This window comes from Rattus norvegicus, chromosome 7 (assembly GCF_036323735.1).
Source record: "Rattus norvegicus strain BN/NHsdMcwi chromosome 7, GRCr8, whole genome shotgun sequence".
Classification (NCBI taxonomy): Eukaryota; Metazoa; Chordata; class Mammalia; order Rodentia; family Muridae; genus Rattus; species Rattus norvegicus.
The window spans coordinates 5878302-5888845 of NC_086025.1; the positions used below are offsets into that span (position 1 = coordinate 5878302).

Sequence of the window (10544 nt, forward strand, 5' to 3'; positions counted from 1 at the left end):
CCTCATTTGTGAGCCTTAGCAAACAAACATAGGAAACTAAAAACAAAACATTTTATGTTCATTAGTGTTGTTTTGTTTTGTTATTTATTTATATCCCAAATGCTGCCCTCCTCTAGTCCCCTGAAATTTTGGGCTCGAAAACATTTGGAAACTGATTTTATGTTATTGATCCTTTAGGAGAATTGTTGTCAAATCAGTTTTCAAATATTTTCTAGCCCGAAATTTCAGGTGACATAATTATATGCCATAGGTTAATTATAAACTTGCCCTAGTCTGTCTTTTCTTAACATTCTTCTCATAATCCACCCCTCCACCCCTGTGTACCCCCCAAAAAGCAGAATAATGTCATTTTTCATTAATTTGCAAATGCAAGTTAGCACATTCAATTCCATATAGCCTCTTCTGAAGGGTAGGGGCTTCTGAACCTCCTTCTTGAGACTCTGATGTAGCCTAGACAACTGTGCCCCTGGTTCTTGCTTATTTGTGGATTAAATTTTTTTTGAAATTATAGTTTAATTATAATATTTATTTCTTCCTTTTTCTGTCTCCCACCTTTCCCATATACCCAGTTTTCTAGGTTTCTTCCTGATTCATAGCTTTTTTTTCTTTTTAAAACATGAATTTGCATATATTCCTAAATACATAAGTACAACCTTCTCAGGCTGTTTAGTGTTACTGTGTATGGCTTCAGGGCAGACAGTTTAGTATCGAATAACCAGTTGGTGCTCTGTTCCCTTTAAATGAGTTTACTAGCACACCGTCTTTCCAATTTTTTTCCTTTTCAATTTATCTTATCAATATTTTTCCATATGCTATTTTATACACCTATTCAGAAAAAACACCAGTGCTGTAGGAACATAATAGAATTTTATAAATATCAGTATTAGTGAATAATTTTAAGATTGAATTCTTAAGATGTTCAGGCTTTCATTGCTGAGAACTTACAAGCTTTCATCAAGTGAACATTATTACTATTTTCCTGTTATCCATAATGCTCATATTTGAAAAGATGCCTAGATATTAGTCATTTCTGAGTGATTTAGGCTTAATAGATTTAGAATTACGGTATTACCAATTCACAAGAATTCTTTAGTATAGCATTTTATACTACTTGATAAAATAGTGATAGAGAACCAAATGTAGGTGTAATAGTATAAATATAAAAATTAATCAGTTAAAACACAATCTTAAAATATCTACCATTTAGAACATATTGTAAAGTAAAAATTCAATTTTCCAAACAAAATTCCCTTAATTGGATTTACTGTGCATTTGCCTTAGTTTCATATTATAAAATTAATGTAAAATTTGCCTGGACATTTCACATTCTAAATTTTCACATTATAAAAATAACTTAAAGTCAAAATGGACTCACATTTTTTGTCAGTTAACCATGCTGTTTGTTAAATATAATTTCAACTGTATGGGTGATCATTTTTGTATTTTCCTATTTTGTAGAAAAATTCATTACTAACCTTTTTTTGTAAGGAAAAAACCACAGTGCATGGTATACTTCAATAAAGAATTTCAACATTCTTTCTAATTCACATTTACTGTGGAATCTTGAGATTATGGCTTTAATTTTAACAATTGTCATCCAATGGGCTGAATTTTGTAAAATTTAGTTCTTCGTGTTGAGATTGCTGTCTTTCCAGTTCTACAATTAGATGCTGTTCTTAAAGATGATGTAAAAATCAGGGTTAATAAGAAGAATATGAATTCATTACTGAAACATACACAAATCTTAGATCAAAGAGATTACTCATAGCCAGCTTTGCACTCATAAATGTTCTAGTTCCATTGCTTCCTACTTCCAGGGGGATCTTATGGGACTTAAGGTGGCAGACTCTTCTCTGGGGATCACTGCTACAAATTACTCATTACATATAACAAAAGGTACCATGGTGTGTATCAAAGCTTTAGAAAAAAGCATCCCAGAGGAGTGTCATAAATGACTTAGAAAAATCAGAAAAATTCTTATCAGAAGCATCCATCATAGTTCACTGCAGTTGCTATATATTTTCAAAATTAGTTCCCTGTTGGGTTTTATGGTTTATAAACACATTCAATGCTTCCGTAGATTATTTAATACTTTTGGAGTTTTTTTTTATTTATTGTTTGTTTTGTTTTGTTTCATTTTTACTTTGGAATAATCTTATTTTTGTTCCTGTATCATGTTTTTCAAATCATCATTAAGAACAACGTCATTGGGTTAAGAGTACTGTTTGTTCTTCCAGAAGAACTGTATTTGAATTTAACACCCATATGATTATACATATGAGATATAACTCCAATCCCAATAAGTATAACACCAACTTCTGGTCTCTACAAGCACTATATATGTAGTATTGAGACATACATGCCAGGAAAATACCCATACACAGAAAAAGTAAAAGAAAAAAATTAAATAAATAGACAAATGTCATGTTGACCTCCAACTTTTTATCCAAGATTTTAAAAATATCAGGTATTAATTTATATGATTCACTTAAAATTGATTTTTGTTGTGGTATAAACCAAGTATATATTAACTTTCATTGTGTATATCCACTTTTATGTTTAATGTCAATGTTAACAGAAGTAATAATCTATGGACAAAAAATGAATATTCAGAGAAAAGTTTAACAGATGTATTATATTCATTAAACAAACCAATAGTAGTTACTTTCCCCTGGTGCCTATGACTTCATCTGCCACAAGAGTTTGTCTGAACTCACAAAACTAGTTTCAAAGAATGCCTCTGCCCATCTCATTGAGTGTTTACTAAACTCAATAAAAGGTTGGTTGTACCCATAATAATCCATGCTACTATTGCTATTGCTAGTATACCTTGCTTGGCACTTCTATAATGTAGCATACACGTTCAATAGCTGAGTAGAAATGTGCACTATCACTCTTCCTAACAGTTTTCACAGTTCCTTACATCATTAATAAAGATGTTTAACGGGGTGGAAATGTTTCAGGGCCAGCACAGATTGAATTATGTACTTTCTGAAAACAAACTGTGCTTTGTCTTGAGCAATAGATCTTACAATTTAGTTTTAACATGAAACAAAAAAATAATGATATTAGTTTTTATCATGTCAGGAATTCTCAAGGGAACTTTTTGCCAATCACTTATAGGGAACAATTTACTTAAAGCACTGGAATGCTCATTTAACTAGGATGTGGCTTCCTGGAGCATTTTTCCATCCTTACAAAGCATTTTTGCTCATTCTTTAAACAGTGTCTTAACATTTACAGACATAAGCTGTCATTGCATCTCCTTAAATACACTTGTATATATCATCAATGCCTTACACAGCTATCCTACTATACATCGTATGTGCTTTCTACATCTGTTGTAGAGTGCATCATTCATCCATGCCTTTTACAGCTGTTCTACTGCTCATCCTCTGTGCCTTACACAGCTGTCCTAGTGTGCATCATCCATGCCTTGCACAGGTGTCCTACTCTGCAACAATAGTGCCTTACACAGCTGTAATCCATATTGCCCTAAACACATTTGAGTCATAAAATATAAAGAAGTAAAGTTTATTTTCACCTGTAGGTTTCATACACATTGGATAGCTGTCAGTACTGTTCTTTTCACACCACTGGTGGACAGTTTAATTTCTAGTCCTACCAAGCTGTGAACCCTGTAAGCTATAACAATTAGAACCTTAGCAAGATATGTTCATTTATGCAACAGCCTCATAATGTCATGGAAATAACCAAACACTTTCTAATTGGATTTAAATCATGTTCCATCATACCCAGTACTGCTTTACCTGTCAAGAATCTCTCGTTAGAATTTCAAGGAAGAAATGAGTACTATAATTCTGCTAAATCAGTATAGTACCAAATTTACTCGTAGTGAGATCATAATAAGCATAGATAAATTCTCATCAAAGAAACTTCATTTGCAAGAGATAGTGGTCAACACAGACAACCACAACTGGTCAAGATGCAGATAATAGAAGACTGCCATTCTTATTTTAACAGAAAATATGAATGACATACTATCTTTCCAAGGCTTAGAGATTATTGTGGAAGACAGGGAGGGAAGATTGTAAGAGCCAGAGGCGTTGGCTGACTATAAGGAAAAATATGAAGATATGGATCCTGGTGTATTAGTTACCTTAGATTGCAGGCTATACAACTAAGCACATTTTCACTACAAAAATAAAAAAGAAGACAAAAAGATGCATGTGCATGTGCTCACATGCTCATGTGTATTTGTGTATGTATGTATATGTATGCATGTTTGTGTATATGTGTGTATATATGTAAATGTGTAAGTATGTGTGTATATGTGTGTGTATGTATGTAAGTGTATGTGCGTGTGTGTGTGCTTGTGTGTAAGCAGAAATGGAAGTCATGGGAGGGGTGAATATAATCAAAATATGTTGCATGTAATCCTCAAAGAAAGCTTAAGAATGAAAAAAGCAACTAAAATACATTAAATTACTTTATAACTGTTGGGTGTTTCTATTGCACCTACAATACACCTGCACATTTGAAACATAGTGCTTGAGAAGTACAGGATAAGAGAAAGAGTAAGAATCCAAGTTGATTTGTAGGTACTGTTTCTGGGGAACATCCCATATCATTTTCCAAATACCGAGTCACTCACACTAAATTCCAGGAGCTGCATGGAACTGAGACATCAGTGGCTGAATATTTCAGAAAGCTCGAATGTGCTCCTCAGTCTTAGATTGAAGTTATATTTAATACTTTTATCTATCTTTTTTCTTTTTCTTCTTCTTCCTCTGTCTGAAACAAGCAGTTTTTTGGTCTGATGCTAGAAAGAACTATAAAGAATATATAGCATAGTTATACATCCTTTATGTATATCATAGATCAGTTTCAAATCAGAATTGTGACAATGGATAAAAACATCCTGGATTTGACTCAAATGCTTATCTAAAATCTCTCTTACAAAATGTAGTTGAAAAAATGATTTCCCTTAGACAGTTTAAAAGCTGAAAATGATGTAAATATAGTATTTGTATAGGAAATAATTAAAATCAATTTAAAATCTATCCTACTGAAAATATATTTGTTTATATATTTTTATTATCATTTACCTTCCTTCAATTCCTCCTAGAATCTCTCCACCTCAATTGCCATCTAAATCCACTGCCAATTCCAGGTGGTCAGTCCTGAAACCATGCATACAAACAATGTTATACATCCTTAAAGGCATTGAAAAAATCAAATAAAAACAATGTTTATTTTAGAGATTCATCTGGGACTGGCCAGATTGTTGTCTCACTCTAACTTGGGATTTTAGAGAACAGACCCTTCAGGGTTTTTTGAAGTCCTTTTATGGGGGAGAAGCAAAGGTTTATCATTGTAACTGTGTTTATAGTTGCAAGAGAATTGGCTGTTAAGGATTGGTAAAAAAAAAAAATAGAGTGAAAGAAGAAGGCAAGCGTACACATCATGTAAATGAGGTCAAATACTAACAAAATAAGTTGAAATGGATGGGAAAACTTCCAATGAACATGGATTAGTAGAACTGGTGTTTTGGGAACAGTTATATTGCCAAAAGCAGTCTACTGATCTGTACAATCCCCTTCAAAATCCAAATAACATTCTTTGCAGACTTATAAACCGACAAACCCATATACCAAATTAAAATAATAAAAGATTCCAAACTAGGGTAGAGTAGGGACTCTATCCTCCCTCAATTGTTCTACAAAGTCACAATTATAATACATAAATACACACACACACACACACACACACACACAATTGCATATAGGATTATACTAAACATACTATAAACATGTACCCAGATTTTAGTGATAGACATTTGAATTGTGTCCCATCTTTTTTTGGAAGATGGCAAGTTTTTTTTATATATCTATGGTTTTGCACATGTGGATATAATTTTTAAAAGATTTATTTATTTATTATATATAAGTACACTCTAGTTGTCTTTAGACACACCAGAAGAGGGCATCAGATCTCACTACAAATATTTGTGTGCCACCATGTGGTTACTGGGATTTGAATTCAAGACCTCTGGAAGAGCAGTCAGTACTCTAAACTGCTGAGCCAGCTCACACAAAACATTATACACACAGAATTTTCAGGGTAGGACTATACACATCATAAATTACATAAAAATTATCTGTTTGTATAGCTGGTGGACTATTGTGGTTAAAATAAAGTGTTTTCCAAATCTGGATTGATTTATAAAAGAATGATTTACTAGTCATGGATAGTCTGCAATTACCTTGCTGTAACTGAAACTGAGAGGACTTCTTGAATTAAACGATACCCACATATCTACTTTCCCACAGGTTATTCATATTTTAAAAGAAAGGTAAGCTAGAACAGAAATGGAAGGACCATGGAACATGCGGCATGCAAGGTGAAAGAAGAATCTCTTGGAAAATGGATAGGCGGAATGGGACTAGAAGATAATGGAATGAAATAAGAACTGGAGGGGTATGAATGAGATTCAGGAATAATAAACAAACACACATATACACACACATGCACACACACATATATGTGAACACACACACACATATGTACACACACATGTGCACACACACATGTGCACACACACAAAACCTTCATGATGAAACCTATTGTTCAGTAAGAGAAAAAAATTAAAGTTTTCTTATTAATGTCCAGAAATAATACTTAATATTAAAAAGACAAAAGCAATGGATGAATAAGGAAAACAAATAATAAAATATATTCAATATCTCTTTTGGAAAAGAGATTGCCTTTGAAGGACTTTCGATATTCAAACCATGACTCTAAAGAAATACTGCTTCTGAGTTTCTATGCTCAGATAGTCTTGTCATTTTTTAAAACCTTTTTATAAGTTCCTTTTGAACATAATATCATGCACCCCGATCCCACTCATCTTCCCCTCCCCTTTCATCTGCCGTCTAACTCTGCCATGTTCCTTTAAACCAAAGAAAACAAACTCGCTTTGTGGAAGCTGTAGTGTGTCACACTATGTCCCATGGAACGGCCTTTTGTCTATACATTTTTTCTTGCAAATGTTAATTGCAGTCACTTGTTAGTCTGGCATGAGGTCTCTGATTTGTGCTATTCTATCAATACTTGAAATTCACTGAGACTTCTCTCAGACACCCTGTTGGTACTTTGTGTCATGGAGATCCTGCAGTTTTGGATCTGTAGGATTAGCTTCTTCATGCACTTCAGAAGTTCACCATGGAATAGATATTTGGTTGGATCAACTCAAAGTCCTGGATCTGGGCCTGAGAGGTATCTGAGCTGGTCTCTCCCACTCTCATACCGTCAGGGCAGCTTACTCACTACCTCGCCATCGGGAACTGTGCTATCATGCCTCACAAGCAAGGGGCAGGGCTCTCTCTCCCAAGCATTGGAGAAGGTGAGGGACATGACTAGTTCTCCCACTCTCATGACCCTGAGGCCAACTTCACTGTCTGCTATAAATGGTGAAGGATGAGGCAGAGGAGTGCCAGTACCCAACAGACAAGAAGAAGGACCAGCTCTCCCACATCCACACACGTAGTGCAGTTTTTGCCTACTACCCAGCCATCAGGGTCAGTTCTATTGTGCTGCCCAGGTGAGTTAAGGGCCTGCTCTCCAGAGTTCTAGAGCAGATAAGGAGCAGGGACAGATCTTCCCACCAATGGTGGCAAGTGCAAATGCAAGGGGGAGGGGAATCTTTCACCCATTGATGGCACAAATAAGACAAGGGGAAGGACCATCTTTTCCATATTCACACACATGTTGACTCACCCACAACACTCCCACAAAAGGCAAGATCTACTGTGCTTCCCAGGTGAGGTGCAGAGCCCGCTCTCCCATGTGCTGCAGCAGGTGAGGTACAGGGTCAACTCTTCTGCTCTGATGACTCCTGGGCCAGCTCTCCTTCCTATTGTAGGTGGCAATAAGCAAAAGAGGCAGGAAGGTGTTTCTCCCTCGTCCACCCCACTGCTCAGATGTGTGGTAGGACCAGCACTCTCACACTCATATCCTCAGAGGCTGGCTCACCTGCAACTCTTGAAATAGGCTTTCAGGGGCTCTCCTGAGTATTGCAGCTTGCTAAGGGCAGGGTCAGCTCTCCCTTGATACCTAGGTGAAAATCGTTACCAGTTATGCCCCCAGGCATTGACATATCCATATGTGGCAGCCCAGACCCTGTAAATCCACCTGACATTTGGTAATAACAGACCCCTGCTGCTGTAGAGCCATGGGTCCAGATGTGGCCAATCGTAGCAGCACAAAACAGTACCCTACCATAGCCCCAGGTGGTATAACTGTCTACTCACATCAGGCTGCTCCACGACCCTTGAGTCTCCAGTTCTATCTGTCTTTACAGTGCCCATACCCCTTTTGTTTCTCTTTCTTTTCCTTTTCTTCATCACTTTCTTCATCCTCTTAGTGGTACTCAGGGTCTCTGAGTTTCTGGGGTCATCTCAGGAGTGGTCTCAGAATTACTGAGCATTGTTTGAGCATTATGCATTGTGCCACCCAGCAGAGGTCATCTTGTGCATGGTCTGCACCCCACTATTACCCCGGCCTTCAAAGTGGTCAATTGGTTGTCTGTCTTAGGATAGCTTTCTGCCCAGGCCCCATGGTGCCAGTCCAGTGGTCATCTTAGTCTTGCTCCTCTCCTGGCCTGCCATGCAAGTGTCTTCTCTCTTGGGCTCACTCTCATAGGGAATTCTCGGTCTCAGATGGGATTCTTCTATACTTCACCTTGTTCCTGGTACTGGGAACTGTGGGTCCTGCCTGGTGGTCAACTCAGGCTAGTCCTCTGTCCGAGCCCCCTAGTGCTGGGCTAGTTGTTGTCTCATGCTCACTTATTTTCAGGGAATGTTAGGCTATTAATCATTTAGATATTCATAGACCAAAACACTACACTGAGTGTAGAAGTAACCTCTCTCATCTCTGCCACCTACTGATGCACATGTGACACAGCAGCCACACCTGCAACACTAGTAGGGGCAGGCAGAAAATATAAAAAAATTAAACATACAATAAGCTAAACTCGTACTGTGTGAGCACTAGACACACACACACACACACACAAATGCACACATATTATATATAAGTATTACATATATATTTAAATCAAAAATTGGTATATGTGTATACACATGCATTAATCAATCTATCACTCATCTACCATCTATTAATATATCTCTGTCTCCCTGTCTCTCTAATATATTAGTGAAAATATAGACAAAGTATCACATTGGACATACTACAGAGCATTAAATTGGCTTATAAAAGTAAAGAGACTAGGAGTCAAATGGGAACTATAATGACATTATCTATGTCTTTATATTACTATGTACTATTGTACATACACGTATATCTCATAAATATGTTAGTTAAATTTTAATTTTTAGCTAAAATATTCTATTTGATGCTTTATTTTAAAAATTAGAACACCAGTAATTGGTTTCACAATAGTATTTTCATATAGAATTTACATTTTTTGCTTCTTTCTTTTTGCTTTTGTTGTATGTTCTTTTTTCTTTCATTGAACACACACACACACACACACACACACACACACATATATATATATATATGTATATATATATATATATATATATATATATATATATATATATATATATATATATATATATATGTATATATATATTTAAAATGTTATTTGCTTTCCAGGTTTCCCAGACATAAGCCACCTATCCTGTCCCCTTCCCCTTCTATAAGGGTGTTCCCCTCCACAACCACCCCTCCTCCTGCCCCCCTGATATTCCCTTACACTGGGGGATACAGCCTTGTCAGGACCAAGGGTTTCTCCTTCAATTGGAGCATCCACAAAAGGGCATCCACTACTACACATGCAACTGAACCCATAAGTCAGTCCATGTATAATCTTTGGGTAGTTGTTTCATCCCTGGGATCTCTGGTTCATTGGCATTGTTTTTCTTATGGGGTTGCAAATCTCTTCAGCACTTTCAATCCTTTCTCTAGTTCCTCCATCAAAGATCCCATTTTCAGTTCAATGATTTGTTGCTGGCATTCACCTCTGTATTTGACATACTCTGGTTGTGCCTCTCAGGAGACAGCTATATCCTGCTCCTGTGAGCATGCACTTCTTAGCTTCATCATTCTTATCTAATTTTGGTGCCTGTATATGTATGGACTGTATATTCATGCAAGGAAGGCTATAAATGTCCATTCCTTCAGTCTCTTCTTGAAACTTTGCCTCCATATCCCCTCCTATGAATCTTTTCATTCCCCCTTGAAGGACTGAAGAATCTACACTTTGGTCATCAATCTTCTTGAGCTTCATGTGGTCTATGGATTGTACCTTGGGTAATTTGAGCTTTTGAGCTAATATACACTTCTCAGTGAGTACATATCATGCATATTTTTCTGTGATTGTGTTACCTTACTCAGGATGACATTTCTAGTTCAATTCAGTTGCCTATAAATTTCAAGAATTCATTGTTTTTGATAGCTGAGTAGTACTCTATTGTGTAGATGTATCACATTTTCAGTATCCATTCCTGTGTTGAAGTGTATTTGGGTTCTTTCTGGCTTCTGTTTATTATAAATCT

At 36.2% G+C, this 10544-nt stretch overlaps 1 non-coding gene across 1 annotated transcript; it reads right to left on the reverse strand.

The window, feature by feature from the left end:
- Positions 1–8819: 8819 nt before the first annotated feature.
- On the reverse strand, positions 8820–8956 carry LOC120093980 (small nucleolar RNA SNORA17). The gene has a single exon (XR_005487688.1). It is a non-coding gene; the product is annotated as a small nucleolar RNA SNORA17 (small nucleolar RNA).
- Between the last annotated feature and the right edge of the window lie 1588 nt (positions 8957–10544).